Here is a 15,920-nt window from a genome sequence, read left to right as displayed (position 1 = left end):
AAACATTGCATTGCGTGCACCGCAGCTGCTTGTCTGCGTAGTCCGTGTACAGGACACATGGGGAGGCGTGTTTACTTGAGGCGTTGTTGTACGTCATTGTTCGTAACCTCTGATATGGTTGCGCATTATGATTGCATAGCATGGCGCATCACATCGTGGCAGAAGTGCTAAACTATAAATGAATAATGGGGCGCTATAACGTAAAACTATTCCAAACTTTTCTATTCCAATTCTGCTATCAGCCCTCCACCATTGGTCAAAAACTTTTTTCGACCACTCCCACTTCACCTGTCTGTCACGCGACGTCACGAAAACAGCGATACCTCCCCATCTGATATGATGTGTACACACTGATTATGCATGATTTGACAGAAAAAAGAAAAACAGTTATTTCTGATTCGACCCCTTTTTGCCATTAGCCTTCGGCAATTGGTAAAAAGTTTTCGTGCTGCACCCACCTCACCTGCCTGTCAGGCGACGTCACAAAACCGCGAAAACTCACCGCGTCAAAGTGACGTGTATGCGATAAAGATGCATTATTATGCCGAACAAAACTGAATTTTCTTCGGAATAGCCGCAGGCTGCCCCGTTCCGAAAGGAATAGAAGATGGCTGCCGCCGATCACTCAGACGCTGGCTACTTGCAGCTGCCGGAGAGCATGGGTGTATTTGCGTATAATAAAACTTCTTGCGTGGCCGTGTAATGTTTTCGAGCACTTTCGGCACGTTTACCCCCTCATTCTGCCAACTCTTCTTTGCTGAGGGTCCGTTTTAGCGTCATTCTTGAGCTTCCGTTGCATGCCGCCGCGATTTTCTACCAGCCACCGCAAGCTAAGTAAGGGAAAGCCGACCAATCGTAGACGCCGGCACCACCCTCTTCATCCGGTTATCGACTTTCAGTGCAGTGGCTCGGCCCCATCGAATCCCTCTCCACTTGAGCGTTCTCCTCGCCTCTTGTCAGCCAATTAGGTACGACAAGCCGCTCGGTGTAGGCAATGTTATTCGTTTTTCAAGCAAACAAAAGTGACCTCCTATGAACGAGCAGAGCGTTTGATTGGTCTGTTCAGACAACCCTGCGGGTGACCGCCTGGTGCTTGCGTTGGTGGTTACGCAAATTCGACGTCAGAAGATTGGAATAGAAACATATTGGAATAGTTTTACGTTATACGGCCCATGGTGTTGTGCGTAATTCAGTTAATTATTATAATTGTATGTACACATTTCATGCATACATTCGCGGTCTGTGCCACGTTTGGCTCCGTAGCGAAGACGCTCTTGTTCCACGCGACGCCTCTTGCGGGCGTTGGTATGCACGACGCTGAGTTTGGAGCCATTTTGCTGGCACGTGTTTACCTGGTCTTTTTGCCTGCGTGGCGAGCACGCTGGTGAGACGCCAGCTCCGAGCGCTCTCTTCAGGTTGTGGACAATTGTAATGTTTACAGTCTCACAACCAGGCACGCAGGCGAACTCCGCAGCCCAGCACCATCATTTTTGGTGCACATAGAAAAGCAAGCACAACACCTACAATACGCACAGAGTGTGAAACGCTGCCGCGGCGGCGCCGGCCGGGATGAGCGGAGGCCAGCGTCATCTGGTGGTGTTTCAAGAAAACAAGCGGCGCGCGCAAGCAAAGCCACAGAATCATCAACAGCAGCGCCCGAGAAGTCGGAAGAAGTGGCAAACAAAGCTTCGCTTTGAAAAGGAATGTTTTTAGTGACTCCAAGGCAGCTATACATTGCTTGCTTTCTGCCTTTAGCCAAGAACCCCACGAACAACTAGTTCTAGAAATCCGATAGCTCATTTATCACCTCGTCGAGCAAGGGCACGACATCAAACTTCGATGGCTCCCTAGCCGCTGTGGCGCAATGGACTTGCCCAGGAAGATGCTCGATCTGAGCATGCTCATGAAGACGGCGTGCAGAAACCAATCTCGCTGTGAAGAACAGATGCAGCAGGGATACCTCGATTACTTACAAATGACGCTGTACACTCTTTGTGGAACACATCTAGTTTCCAGCACACACGTCTACATCGACTGGACTCGTGTCTTCAGCTTCGTCCTCCACCTGGACTATCCGGACTCGAGACAATGTCCTTTACCGACTGTTGCTTGGGATCGGTTTTGCACAATCCTTTGCTTTCCGCATCAAAAGGGAAGATAGTGCTTCATGTGACCACTTCGGCAACGAGGAAACTATCAAACACGTTCTTTGCCGTTGTCCTCGATTCAGCGCACACAGGCAATCACTCACGACCGCGCTGGCGTGGCTTGATGACCGGTCGCTTTCGGAGCAGACAGTCCTGGATCGTGGAAATATACAGTCGTCAGATCACGAGGACAGTCAAGCCAACCTTGAAATTTTTGCGTTAAGTGGCCTATGTGAGAGATTGTAGTTCTCATGGACCTCTCTACCTCTTCTGTTTATTTTTCGTGTCCTTGCTTTTTCTCTCCGCCTATTGTAGGCGAGGAATTACGGAGTCGCCATCTATCGGAAGTGCCAAGCTGGCGTAGTGTGAGGGATCACGCGGTGCGCTCCTCATAGTTTTGCTGTCAGCGCTCACTTAAAACACAATGCGCGAGCTCTCCCGTACATTTCTGTAAGTACTTTCGAAACAAGATAAGTTTTTTACTGTCTAAATAATAATCTTGGGCAAACTGAAAGCACACAATCGTTTACAGACGCGATCTCTTTACCGAATACGTACAGTAAACGCCACTGCGCGCGGTCGCCGCGATGGAGTCTCCTGAACCGGCTTCTTGCGTGAAAGGTAGGTAAACGCTGAGAGCAAACTATGTGAAATATGTTCTTATAGTGTTGGTATAACTAAATGGAGCCTAATAGAACGAAGCCTCAATGCAGCGACCGACTGCGCGTCTGCATGCTTGTCCGCGTACTGTTTCGCTTTCTCCGCGCACGCGTTTTCGCACCATGCCTTGAGCTATAGGCCGCAGACAGTATACAGCATTTGACAGTATACAGCATACATACAGTATGCAAGCAACCATTTTAGCAACCATTTGAGGGATAAGAAAAGAGCAGATTGGGTGAAGGAACAAACGCGAGTTAATGACATCTTAGTTGAAATCAAGAAAAAAAAATGAGCATGGGCAGGACATGTAATGAGGAGGGAAGATAACCGATGGTCATTATGGGTTACGGACTGGATTCCAAGGGAAGGGAAGCGTAGCAGGGGGCGGCAGAAAGTTAGGTGGGCGGATGAGATTAAGAAGTTTGCAGGGATGGCATGGCCACAATTAGTACAGGACCGGGGTTGTCGGAGAAATATGGGAGAGGCCTTTGCCCTGCAGTGGGCGTAGCCAGGCTGATGATGATGATGATGATGATGATGATGATGATGATGATGCAACCATTGTTGCGTGGAGGTTATCAGAGCTGTTCAAAAATAATTTCATTGTAGAGACTTCCACGCCTACGGGGACTGTGATGTGCCGTCGCGAAGATTCAATCGTTCTTTTCTTCTAAATTCTTCGACCTTTCAATATTATTTCTCGAGTTGTGTCGCACTGTGTGTTTAACGGTGTTCTATGCGTGAAACTTCCCGCTCCTCCTCTTTTGTAATCCAGTGCATTAATTCATAACACAAACATGACCGTATGCCTTGCTTTTTTTAAAATGTGCTTCTTACTGCTGCCTTTTCCCTCCACTGAACTTGCCAGTATCTGTAGAATCGACAAGTTCATACACCAAACCATCATGACATTAGTCGGGCAGCGGACTCGGGCGAGCGTCTCAGTGCGCGCTTTCAGAACATCGCAGACCGGGCGCAGTAGCAGAAATCTTCCTCGCGTCTGTGCTTGCTGCATATCCGAGTTGTAGCCGATGACTGTTTGCCGGTTTTATGTTTCGCGTGCCAAGCTTCACGCAGCTTCTTGTCCTGCGGCTAGGTGTGAACAAGGCTGACACCGGGCTCCGTTACGTGCGTCCGGCCTTGCGGCACCGAGCAGTAGCCTACCATGTTGCGCGCCTTCAAAGGCAGAAAATTTCGCCACCAAATGAGTACCGCAGCGTACGAGGGAGTTTAAACTCGTTTTCAGCTCGCTTCGGCGCTCCGAAGCAGCCGACGCGGCTGCTATGTCCATATGATCCCTCCTAGCACGTCACGCCGACGATAGCGCCAGCTGTTCCAGTGGTGGAGCTCGAGGCCAATTCTTTCAGTCTTTCATTTCCCCTAACCTTCTCCCATCGCAGGGTAGCGAACCAGAATCTCTTCCGGTTAACCTCCTCTCATTTCACACCCCGTATATATATATATGTATATATATCTGGAACCTTCTCACTTAACCCTAATTAGATTCGCCTGGGTACCTGGCCACAAGGGATTAGACCCTTAGTGGTGCCTTTACCCTTAGTGGTCCCATTACCAGCGCCAGCTTTCTTAACTGCTACTAGGTTCTGGAAGGCATGCAGTTGTGCAAGACTCCGCGAACGTATTAAAAGTTCGGCTGTGAAACCTCCTATTCGCCTGAAGCAGAAATTTCAACCATACTCGAAGAATTCAAGTTTTCACTGAATGGGCGTTATCGACTGCTTGTCTTTAACTAATAATATCAAGCAGTAATATCAAGCAATAATATCAAGTGGCGAAACCAGGCTGATGATGATGATGATGATCAAGCAGTTGGTATTGCGCAGTCCTCCTTTTGTCATGTTGACTCCCCTTCTTTGCTCTATAATAAGGGACTATAAGGTCACCGACGATTACCATACTCCCTAATGCGAAATTTAAGCGCAGCTCTCTACGTGTTTTCATTTCGCGATATCTTGGCTGGCGCGGACAGTCTGTCTCGTGCGACACGTTGAAAACGGAAGGAAGTGTGGCGCTGGTGCTCGCTAATCTGGAGATCACGTGGCCGCGATTCACAGCAGCCGCCGCCGACTGACATAACAGACGAGGCGCGCTACTGTGGCGCCACCTACTAGCCATCGTCGCCCCACTATGTTTTTCTTGTCAGCCTTTCGCCATACCCTCCTCCTCCGGTTTCTGACTCATGGTTCCGCTGCATGCACCCTCCTTCTCCGCTTTCCTCCTCGCATCATTTCATCCCCCGCTGCTCTCCACGTTCGCGTTCATAATTCGCTGTGCTCCTTCGCTCGGTTACGCCGACGCCGACGCTCACCGAAGGAACGGGCACCTAAAAGATGCGCTCTAAAAATCGAGTGGGTGAAATACCTGTGCATAAAGTTCACATTCTCCTTCTGAGATGAGAGGTTGGCAATTCAACAGTAGTCGCTACCCATCTTCGGACTGCATAACGTAAAACTATCCCAATCTGTTTTTATTCCAATCTCCTGACCTCACATTTACGTAACCACCGACGCAAGCATCAAGCGGTAACCTGCAGTTTTGTTTAAATTGCACAATAAAGTGCCAGACTGACGAGCGGGCTTTCCCGTCATTTCGAGGTGGGCTAGTCTTCGGCTATTCAGGAAAAAAGTCAGCTTTGTTCGGCGAATGCGCTTCAAAGCGTACACGTCACTTTCGCACGTGAGTTTTCGCGGTTTTGTGACGTCGCGTACCAGAAGGGCGGAGTTGGCACAACCTGAAAATGTTTGACCAGTAAAGAAGGCTAGTAGCGAAAAAAGGCGTAGAATCAGAAATAATTAGGTTTTTTTCGTTTGGCATAATTGTGCATGATCAGTGTGCAAATATCATTGAGATTGGGTATTTCTGTGGTTTTCGCGACGCCGCGTGAGAAAGGCGAAGTGGGGTGCGGCGCGAAAATGTTTTATTCAATCGTGGAAGGGTGACTGCAGAATTTGAAGAGAAAAGTTTGGAACAGCTGTACTTTATAGCGCCTATCGTCTAATACAACGAACACTCGAGCTAGGTACATCAGAGACACTGAAGAAACACATCTTTCATTGCAATACTTTTGCCTATTTCTTCTTTCCGAGTACAGCCAGAAGGTGGAACCTGCTTCTCGACTTCTTCGCGTACGGTAACCCGCTTGTGGAAACTTTCTTTTTAACTAGTCGTGTGCGAATATTCAAAATTTTGATAACGAATTTGATAGCCTTAAAAATTCGATTGGAGCATTCGCCATTCAAAATGGTCGAATATTCCATTGGTTGAAATGCTATAAGGGACAGCTACTGTCCTCGCAGTCGATAGGGAGAACGAGTAATGCAAATGGAGACTCTTATGAATTGTTACGGTTTTAAATAAATAAATAAATAAATAAATAAATAAATAAATAAATAAATAAATAAATAAATAAACAAATATTGGTAGATCACGGTGCCCTCAATGATTCTCCAAAAGGACAGCGCTCTGCGGTAGACAAGTTAAACCACGCCACGCAGACGTTAAGGTATCGTTGCTGCAACGGTGTTGCAATTATGCTGGCCTCGCTAAGCAAGAATTGATGCGTGAAGTCAGGTTGCCACTACCCATTTCTTCAGGCCACAGAATACAATAGTTTTGGTAACATCCTTGTTGGCATCTGCTGTGAGACAAGTTGAATGTGATACCGCATAATTTCGTGGCGAAGACCGCGAACGTATTGACGATGACATATATATTTTGTGGTTCCTGTGCGTCTTGCTGTTTCGGATGAGACGGCAAGACATGCTCTTCAATGTCTGCAGCGCTACCTTGAACACGCTCTGAACCACCCCCAGAGGCGGTGTGCGTGACAGCAGCCCACAGCAGCAGCCACAGCAGCAGCAACAGCAGCAGCAGTGAGAAAGTCGAAGGAAGAGGCAAAGAAAGTTTCGCTTTAATATAAAAGGAAATTAGGAACTAGCTCGCAATAGCATTTTCATTTGACCGCGTTGGTCACAACTGCAATAGGTTGCTGCTTGGTATGGAAAATCTTCTCGAAAGTGGTTTTAATCAGCTGTACTGCATAAAAAGAAAAAAAAACTGTGGGTACACCTAAGCAATTCTTATGATCTGTAAATGATATGCGAGAAGATTACCTGTCGCGGAGTGTGTCGCTCAGTAAAATCGCTGCGTTCAGTGCTGCTGCGTCGAATGCTCGCCCTGACTGAAGTCTCCTATACGACGAGCATGGACGTTATATGCAGCGTCGAGCCGTAGTCAGATTCATGTACAGGAACGCTGCCGCGTCCCTTTGAGACAGATTTGGCGCCAGGTATGCGCACGCTACCACGAGTCGCGTTTCGACGAACTGCACAGCGAACACCCATCCGGCTGCACTGAAGCAGTCTCGGAGCTGTACAGGTCGTAGTTGAAGTTCTGGCTTGGCGTACTATACGGCGACGTTGTCGGGTCGCTGAGCGGCGCAGACGAACGAGTATCCCGCGATCTGTCTCTTGTCATCGGGCCTCGACCATGTCTCCGCGAGGCAAAGTATGTCGCATCTGTTTACGTTCACATCGTGCGCCTCGTCGCCCATGCGTTTTGGTAGAGAACGCGCACGTTGAGGCATGGGACGAGGCATGCTGCCCGATCCGCCGTGCGGCATCGAGTAAATCGCCCGCCAAGCAGACCCCGAACACGTGCCACAGCCTAGAAGATATTAATCGCTGCTGCCTGTTGCAGCGGCAGCGCAGTGGTGTGCTCGGCTGCGGAGCGGTGGGGCTGAAGATCGAATCCCCACCGTGACCACTTTCTTTTCTTTTTTCCCCCCACTCAGATGAAGACAACGTAATTTGTGTGCCGTTTCTCTGCCACTGCTTTCTGATGACGGCGGGGTCGCACATTGTGAGACAAGTAATGTTCTCGGAAAGAAAATAGCATTCGATTACCTCTGCGTTTTGGGGCACCGGAACACTTCGCCGGAGCACTTGTGCAACTTCGCTGATCCCTTCAAACAATTTACATTTTCATTCTCGCACTCGGTGTTAGTAATTGTCAAATGCAGCACTTTACATTACCGCATAACGAACACAGAATGACGCTGTTGTTATTCAGCTTTTTAAAATTATGCGAACTACTCGGAAGCGAGCTTTTTTTCGCTCTATACCTCACATTGAAAAGTTATATACGGTTCACTGAAAGAAAGACGGACCATAAACTATATCTACCTGACAATTGCCTCTGCAGTGATAACAATTACACTGGGTTTAGTATTCAAGGCAGCAAAGACGTTACGACCAAGTGCCGTAAACACGCATGTTAAAAGAAGGCCGTAACCACTCTGCGTAGATAACAATGTTGTTGATATTCGGGTGGCCTTCTGAAATGTAATTTTTGGGAAATTATGCCCATTCAGTCACACTAGTTCACTGCGATGAAGTTCAATGGATAGCCGAAGGGACAACGTCCAAAATTCCTGGATATGCTCAGTACCAAGGACAACTGAATCAATCTTAGTTTTGCGAGAAATGAGTCTGTTTTTACGAAAAAAATAATATGCAATCACCTGGCCAGTCAGACGCGCTTTTGGGAACTTTTGCTTAGGTCCCAAAGAAGTAGTGTTGTGGCTACTGTTCTAAGAATACTTATAGTGAAAGACTGCGGGTCAAAAGCTTTTATTTCCATTGATTACGACATAGTATCATCGCTATGTTACTGAGGAAAAAATCGCTAAAACGGAATTTTGTAACACACTGGCCAATGTTCATATTTTTTTTTTGCACCACATCTATAAAAATCAAGGTTATTACCGTGAAAGCCGTTGATATTTAAGGCTAATATATGCACCCCTGTCAGCACTAAAAATTCATTAGAAGGACTGAAGTTTAGGTAAAGGTAGTAAGTTAGCGCTACATTAAAAATTTAAAAAAAGACATCTCTGATTCCTATAAAAGCTTACTAAATTAAGTGCATTACAATAAGCTAAAGACACCCGGAAGAACATCTCCCATTATTTGCTTAAATTCGAACTACGAAGCGAGAAATCTTGCCTCTGCGACACATCGGGTCGCTGCAAACGCTCCAGGATGCTGAAGACAGTGCCGTTTCACAAACACACACAAAAATTGTTTGGTGAAAAAACTCAGCGCGTTCCTGGACGGAAGTCTCAAACACCGCGCTGAGCGCAGCGACACAACGGTGGGGAGTTGTCACGTGGTTTCGAGGGCTTGCTCCCGATGCCAGGGCTTCATTCGCATCTATTGAGTGGGGTTCACAAGAAGCAGAGTTCACAAGAAGCAAGCGTGTAAATGACGGAGCGCGCTGCGGAACTATTGGTACCTGAGTGAGCCAAGGCCACACAGGGCCATGCATCCCGATCGGCATGCACGAGATGGTATGCCGATTCGGGGGCGGTCGAGATTCGCTAAGGGCCGCGGGTCACGACACCGTTCTGAAGTCTGAAGAGGTGGCCCGTATGCAAGCGCGCAAGTATGCGCAGGTGGGCCAGTGGAGGAGCAGCGCCTGGGGCTCGATAAAGGCCAGCAATGGGTTCGGGCCCCGTGGAGACGCAGGCCACGAGCCAGCCTCCACCACTGTTTCAGCTACGCGCGTTTAAGCTACAGCTTCGCCGTCAATTTTCTGCCACCTGCCATAGTTCTTTCTTTTTTTCGCAGGAAGGCTTTATTTCTCAGCTATTCTTTAGGTTTTTCGTTCTCTCCTTCGCCTCCTCCCAGTTAAGGGCAGCTCCGCCGGTTAACCTCCCTTTATTTTAACTATCCCATTTCTCCTTCGATCTTCGCTACAGCTGCGATACGCGCAAATTGCTCACCTTTCTTTCCAGTGCGTGAAATTCTGTCCAAACATATAGAGACCAAAGAACGGATACAGTATTCATTTATTGACACAAGGATTCTTTCCCGACAAAAAAAGAAAAAAGAAAGAAAAAGAACGAAAAACTCCAGAAAAATACAAGCTTCGAGCATTTCTTCCATGACTTCGGGGATTATCGTTGCCATCGTTCTCTGGCCTAACTAGTCGAAGTCGGTAGCTAGCAATGTCCAACAGCAGCCGAATCATCCTCAGGGTCACCTCAAGGCAGCGCTGTAACGCCTGTAACGCAGTGATTTGTAGCAGAGCGATGGCAATCAATCACTCAATGAACCAATCAGTCAATCAATCAGTTCATAGCTTGTTTCCCTCCCCTGAAAGAATCCTAATGGATGAGCGCTGGGGCACGGATACAGTACGAAAAAATCAAGCAAGGACAAAAAACAAATGCCCGAGAATGTAAGTAAAAAAAAAAGTATAGATAAACACAAGAACGGAACGACTCGGTATAATACAAGAAAACAAACACATTATATCTAATATAACAATTACGAAAAAGAACAGGCTACTTTCATGAAAGCGCAAGTTTTCACAAAACAGTGCCAGCGATTTTGGAAAAAGTAGCAATATGGACATATATAAGTGTTGTGGAAGGTTGGGTGTTGGCTATTGCAAGCAGGAACGTCGAAATGTCTATGCTCGCTGATGATCCTACGCCGAATTCAGAACACGATACGACTAAGCAGTTCGGGGTCGATGAAAACATCCTGCAGGAATCTGAAAAGTAGTTTGTTTTGAAAAGTACGTTTGTTTTGGCTACAGAGTGGTGGTAGTGACGATAATCCATGAGTGCAAGGACCACATTCGGTACTAGTGTTAGCAAAACGAACATGCTCCTTGCTTAAAAACATTCTCTGGGCCCGCTATGATATGCCACATTTAAGTTTACAACTGCGCATCGACTAGTATTCAACTCGGAGAACACGGATTGTGTCGTATAACTTGAGTAAAGGTGCTGCACAATATTAGTCTCCTGATATTCTTTAGATAGAAAGCAGAGAGCGCGGGCACTGCATAGGAACGTGTTTTCTGTTTGTGTGTTTTTTTTATTACCTCGCGATCATTGATCTAGAAGACCTCACACAATGCAACAAAATTCACAGGATAGGAAAACAGAATACTTCTCATTCTGCGAGCGAAATACATAAGTCTTGGTCTCTACACAATTCAGGAAAAGAGAGCAAATCATTCTGTAGAATACGACAATATTCAACGGGGTGATTTCGCTTAAGAAAACGATCCGTGGGTGTTCGTTTTGCTAGTCCGAGGGCAGCCTTGGAGGCGGTAGGGAGATGCGTATCGGCTTGTTTGACATCGGCCTTACTATAGGTTCTACGTAGGTGAAACCATACATGATTCGGCAAACTACAAATGCGTGAATTACGCGCAGCGCTTCCGCCTCTCCAAAGACTTTGCGATGGTAGATAACTCGGTGTACCATGCGTGCTATTTGTTCAGCTGTTGCGCGAAGAGCTTTAGGTGTGTTCTCCACATGCCTATTACCCTGTACTCCTGCAACAAGTACCCGTGCTTTGGCTGAAGATGCTCCCATTCCAACGCGTCCGTTATATAAGGCGACGTGGAAAAACAGAAAAGGGAAGCGGACGCGGAATTACGGGACGGCAGATTCGCCCCCTTGCGCAGTTGGCTTCCGCCATCGAGGGCATCGAGTCTCTGTGGGCACCCCATTGCCTTTCTCCAAACGCTACTGGCCATGCATGAGTAACACACACACACACACACGCACACACACACACACACACACACATATATATATATATATATATATATATATATATATATATATATATATATATATATATATATATATATATATATATATATATATATATATATATATATATATATAAGTTTTTATTTTGTATTTCATTCTATTTTTTAAGGAATATCACACCTGTCTGCGTCGTCTTTCCTCCTCCAGGTCAAACTCCTCATCTTCCGGGGTTGGAGGGCGCCTGCATGGAACACGAAGCACGAAATTCTGCAGACGCACTTGCGAGCACAGTTAGTGCACGCTGTGTGACAGATGCCGCGACGAATTCAGCAATCCGCAGAACGCGAGCATCTTCGGCCTTCGCCGCTCAGCGCAGTGGTGCAGCGAATATGTAGCTGACGCGAGTCGAGGCCGGCTGTACAAAGCGTAGCTGCTGTAAACAATGCAGAACGCCCAGGATTTCTTCGCACCTCGAGAACGGCGGCTCATTAAACAAGCGACAGAAATCGTCGCGGAATTGCGACCGCACTGCAACCTTCGAAGCCATGCGAACCTGGCTCCTGTTGACGAAGCCGTCGGTAACTAAAAGCCACTCCTAATAAGAAATGGGCGGGAGTCGCGATAGCTAGCAAATCGTCCGTAGGCTGCCTGTCATTAAAAAAAAAAAAACAGGAGTGAAAAGCTAGCTGAACTTCGCTGCTTCATTTGTGAAGTATTTTGTGTGTGCCTCTCAGAGTGGTGTAGAGTCGTACTTCGGACATGGAGAAAAGCAGTATTAAGTACTTCTTGCTTTCGATGCCGCAAATGTTACTCTACAAACGGCAATATTTTCCTGAGATGGGAAGTTGTTACCTTACCCTTCCATTTTCGATCCGTTGACTGAAGGCTGTTTTTCCGTAACGTTATCTGCTGTACGTCTGTTTCAATTCCGCGCTCCGCACTCCTCCCTAGTGGCGTCTGTGGAGCGGTTTCGAGGATAATCTCAGAGGACACGAAAAGCGCGAAGTGTCATGGTACACTTCAGGATAAGCAATTATGAAGCGGGCATCAGTGTTGCCTAAAATACGGTGGTTGCGACATGTTTTGGGCTCCAGCAGTTGCTTCTGGCGTTTGCAGTCGGTGAAGTGTGGCCTACGAGATCGGCGTCCATTTCTCCGTTAGAGCCATCACTGGGAGAGTAGCTTACGATTCGGACACCACCTGTTGCTGTGTTCCAGGGTAGAGTGAACTGCTGTAATTTCCGAATTCGCGCATTCCTTACAATCTGTACTTTGCTATATGGCATCATTAAGATGAAAGAAATTTAAGAACACCGCTGCAAGAGCAGCTGCTGGAGCCGAAAACATATCGCAACCACCGTATGTTAGACAGCGCTCATGCTCGCCTCATAATAACTTATCCTGGAGTGTACCATGATACTAGGCGCCTTTCGTGTCCTCCGAGATGCACCTCTAAACCACTCGCACAGGCGCCGCTAGGAGGAGTGCGAAGCGAGAAATTTAACTTAGGTTGGACATTAGGCAGTATAATAGGAAAGCTTGGTGGCGCAACCCACCTTCCCGTTCCAGATGGGACACTCAAAACATCCATCCATACATACATCCACCCATCCATGTTGCAGATGAACAGTACGTAACATAACGAGAAAACAGCCCTCAGACAACGGATCGAAAATGGAAGGATAAGTTAACAACTTCCATTCTTAGGAAAATATTGCCGTTTGTAGAATAACTTTTGCGGCATCGAAAGCAAAAAAGTACTTAATATTCCTTTCTCCATTGCCGAAGTACGACTCTAGACCACTCTGAGAGGCACACACGTGCACCAACTTCACAAATGAAGCAGCGAAGTTCAGCGAGCTTTTCATTCCTGTTTTTCATTTTTATAACGGGCAGACTACGGCATCAATTTGAAAGCTAACACGACTCGCGCCCATTTATTATTAGGAGTGGCTTTTAGTTACGAACTGCTTCGTCAACAGGAGCCAGGTTCGCATGGCTCCGAAAGTTGCAGTGCGGTCGCAATTCGGCGCCGATTTCTCTCGCTTCTTTAATGAGCCGCCGTTGTCGAGGCGCGAAGAAATCCTGGGCGTTCTGCATTGTTTACAGCAGCTAGGCTTCGTACAGCAGGCCTCGACTCACGTCAGCTACATATTCGTTGCACGACTACGCAGAACGGCGAAGGCCGAACATACTCTCGTTCTCCGGATTGCTGACTTCCTCGCTGAGTCTGTAACACGGCCTGCACTTACTGTGCTCGCAAGTGCGTCTGCAGAATTTCGTGCTTCATGTTCCATGCAGGCGCCCCCCAACCCCGGTAGATGAAGAGCTTGACCTGGAGGAGGAAACACGACGCCGACAGGTGAGATATTCTGCAAAAAATTATATATATATATATATATATATATATATATATATATATATATATATATATATATATATATATATATATATATATATATATATATATATATATGTATATATATGGCCAGTAGCGTTTGGAGAAAGGCCATGGGATGCCCACAGACACACGCTGCCCTCGATGGCGGAAGCCAACTGCGCAAGGTGGCGAACCTGCCATCGCGTAATTCCGCGTCCGCTTCCCTTTTCTGTTTTTCCACGTCGCCTTATATTAGGGACGCGTTGGAATGGGAGCATTTTCAGCCAAAGCACAGTTACTTGTTGCAGGAGTACAGGGTAATAGGCATGTGGAGAACACACTTAAAACTCTTCGCGCAACAGCTGAACAAATAGCACGCATGGTACACCGAGTTATCTACCATCGCAAAGTCTTTGGAGAGGCGGAAACGCTGTGCGTAATTCACGCATTTGTAGTTTGCCGAATCATGTATGGTTTCACCTACGTAGAACCTATAGTAAGGCCGAAGTCGAACAAGCCGATACGCATCTCCCTACCGCCTCCAAGGCTGCCCTCGGACTAGCAAAACGAACACCCACGGATCGTTTTGTTAAGCAAAATCACCCCGTTGAATATTGTCGTATTCTACAGAATGATTTGCTCTCTTTTCCTGAATTGTGTAGAGACCAAGACTTATGTACTTCGCTCGCAGAATAAGAAGTATTCTGTTTTCCTATCCTGTGAATTTTGTTGCATTGTATGAGGTCTTCCAGATCAATGATCGCGAGGTAATTAAAGAAACACACAGACAGAAAACACGTTCCTATGCAGTGTCCGCGCTCTCTGCTTTCTATCTACAGAATATCAGGAGACTAATATTGTGCAGCACCTTTACTCAAGTTATACGACACAATCCGTATTCTCCGAGTTGAATACTAGTCGATGCGCAGTTGTAAACTTAAATGTTGCATAACATAGCGGGCCCAGAGAATGTTTTTAAGCAAGGAGCATGATCGTTTTGCTAACACTAGTACCGAATGTTGTCCTTGCGCTCATCGATTATCGTCACTACCACCACTCTGTAGCCAAAACAAACGTACTGACCTTTTGCTACTTTTCAAATTCCTGCAGGATGTTCTCATCGGCCCCTAACTCCTCAGTCGTATCGTGTTCTGAATTCGGCGTAGGATCATCAGCGAGCATAGACATTTCGACGTTCCTGCTTGCAATAGCCAACACCCAACCTTCCACAACACTTATATATGTCCATATTGCTACTTTTCCAAAATCGCTGGCACTGTTTTGTGAAAACTTGCGCTTTCATAAAAGTAGCCTGTTCTTTTTCGTAATTGTTAGATTAGATATAATGTGTTTGTTTTCTTGTATTATGCCGAGTCGTTCCCTCGTCTTGTTTATCTTTACTTACGTTTTTTTTTTACTTACATTCTCGGGCATTTGTTTTTGTCCTCGCTTGATCCATGGATCCAGCGCTCATCCATTGGGATTATTTCAGGGGAGGGAAACCCGCAATGTACTGATTGATTGACTGATTGATTCATTGAGTGATTGATTGTCATTGCTCTGCTACAAATCACTGTGTTACAGGCGCTACAGCGCCGCCTTGAGGTGACCCTGAGGATGATTCGGCTGCTGTTGGACATTGCTGGCTACCGACTTCGACTTGCTAGGCCAGAGAACGATGGCAACGGTAATCACCGAAGTCGTTGAAGGAACACTCAAAGCTTGTATTTTTCTAAACTTTTTCGTTGTTCTTTTTTTTGGGGGGGGGGGGAGGGGTCGGGAAAGAATTCTTGTGTGAATAAATGAATACTGCATCCGTTCTTTGGTCTCTATGTATGGACAGAATTTCACGCACTGTAAAGAAGGGTGTGCAATTTGCGCGTATTGCAGTTGTAGCGAAGATCGACAGAGAAATGGGATAGTTAAAATAAACGGAGGTCAATCGGAAGAACTCCGGGTTTGCTGCCCTTAACGGGGAGAAAGCTATGGAGAGAAAGAAAAACGGAAATAATATGTGAGAAAGAAAGCCATCGTGTGCGAAAAAAAAAAAAGAGAACTCGGGCAGGTGGCAGCAAATCGACGGCGACCGAGGCTGAACTCTGGCGATATGTAAGCCAAGCTGGAGCTGAAAC

General features: G+C 46.7%; 1 long non-coding RNA gene across 1 annotated transcript; it reads right to left on the bottom strand.

The window, feature by feature from the left end:
- Window positions 1-9,663: 9,663 nt before the first annotated feature.
- On the bottom strand, window positions 9,664-12,384 carry LOC135896711 (uncharacterized). Its single transcript, XR_010562784.1, has 3 exons — window positions 12,267-12,384; window positions 11,590-11,650; window positions 9,664-9,896 (listed from the first exon to the last, which is right to left on the bottom strand). It is a non-coding gene; the product is annotated as an uncharacterized lncRNA (long non-coding RNA).
- Between the last annotated feature and the right edge of the window lie 3,536 nt (window positions 12,385-15,920).

Source organism: Dermacentor albipictus, chromosome 1 (genome assembly GCF_038994185.2).
Source record: "Dermacentor albipictus isolate Rhodes 1998 colony chromosome 1, USDA_Dalb.pri_finalv2, whole genome shotgun sequence".
NCBI lineage: Eukaryota > Metazoa > Arthropoda > Arachnida > Ixodida > Ixodidae > Dermacentor > Dermacentor albipictus.
This window is presented reverse-complemented; position numbering and strand designations above follow the sequence as displayed.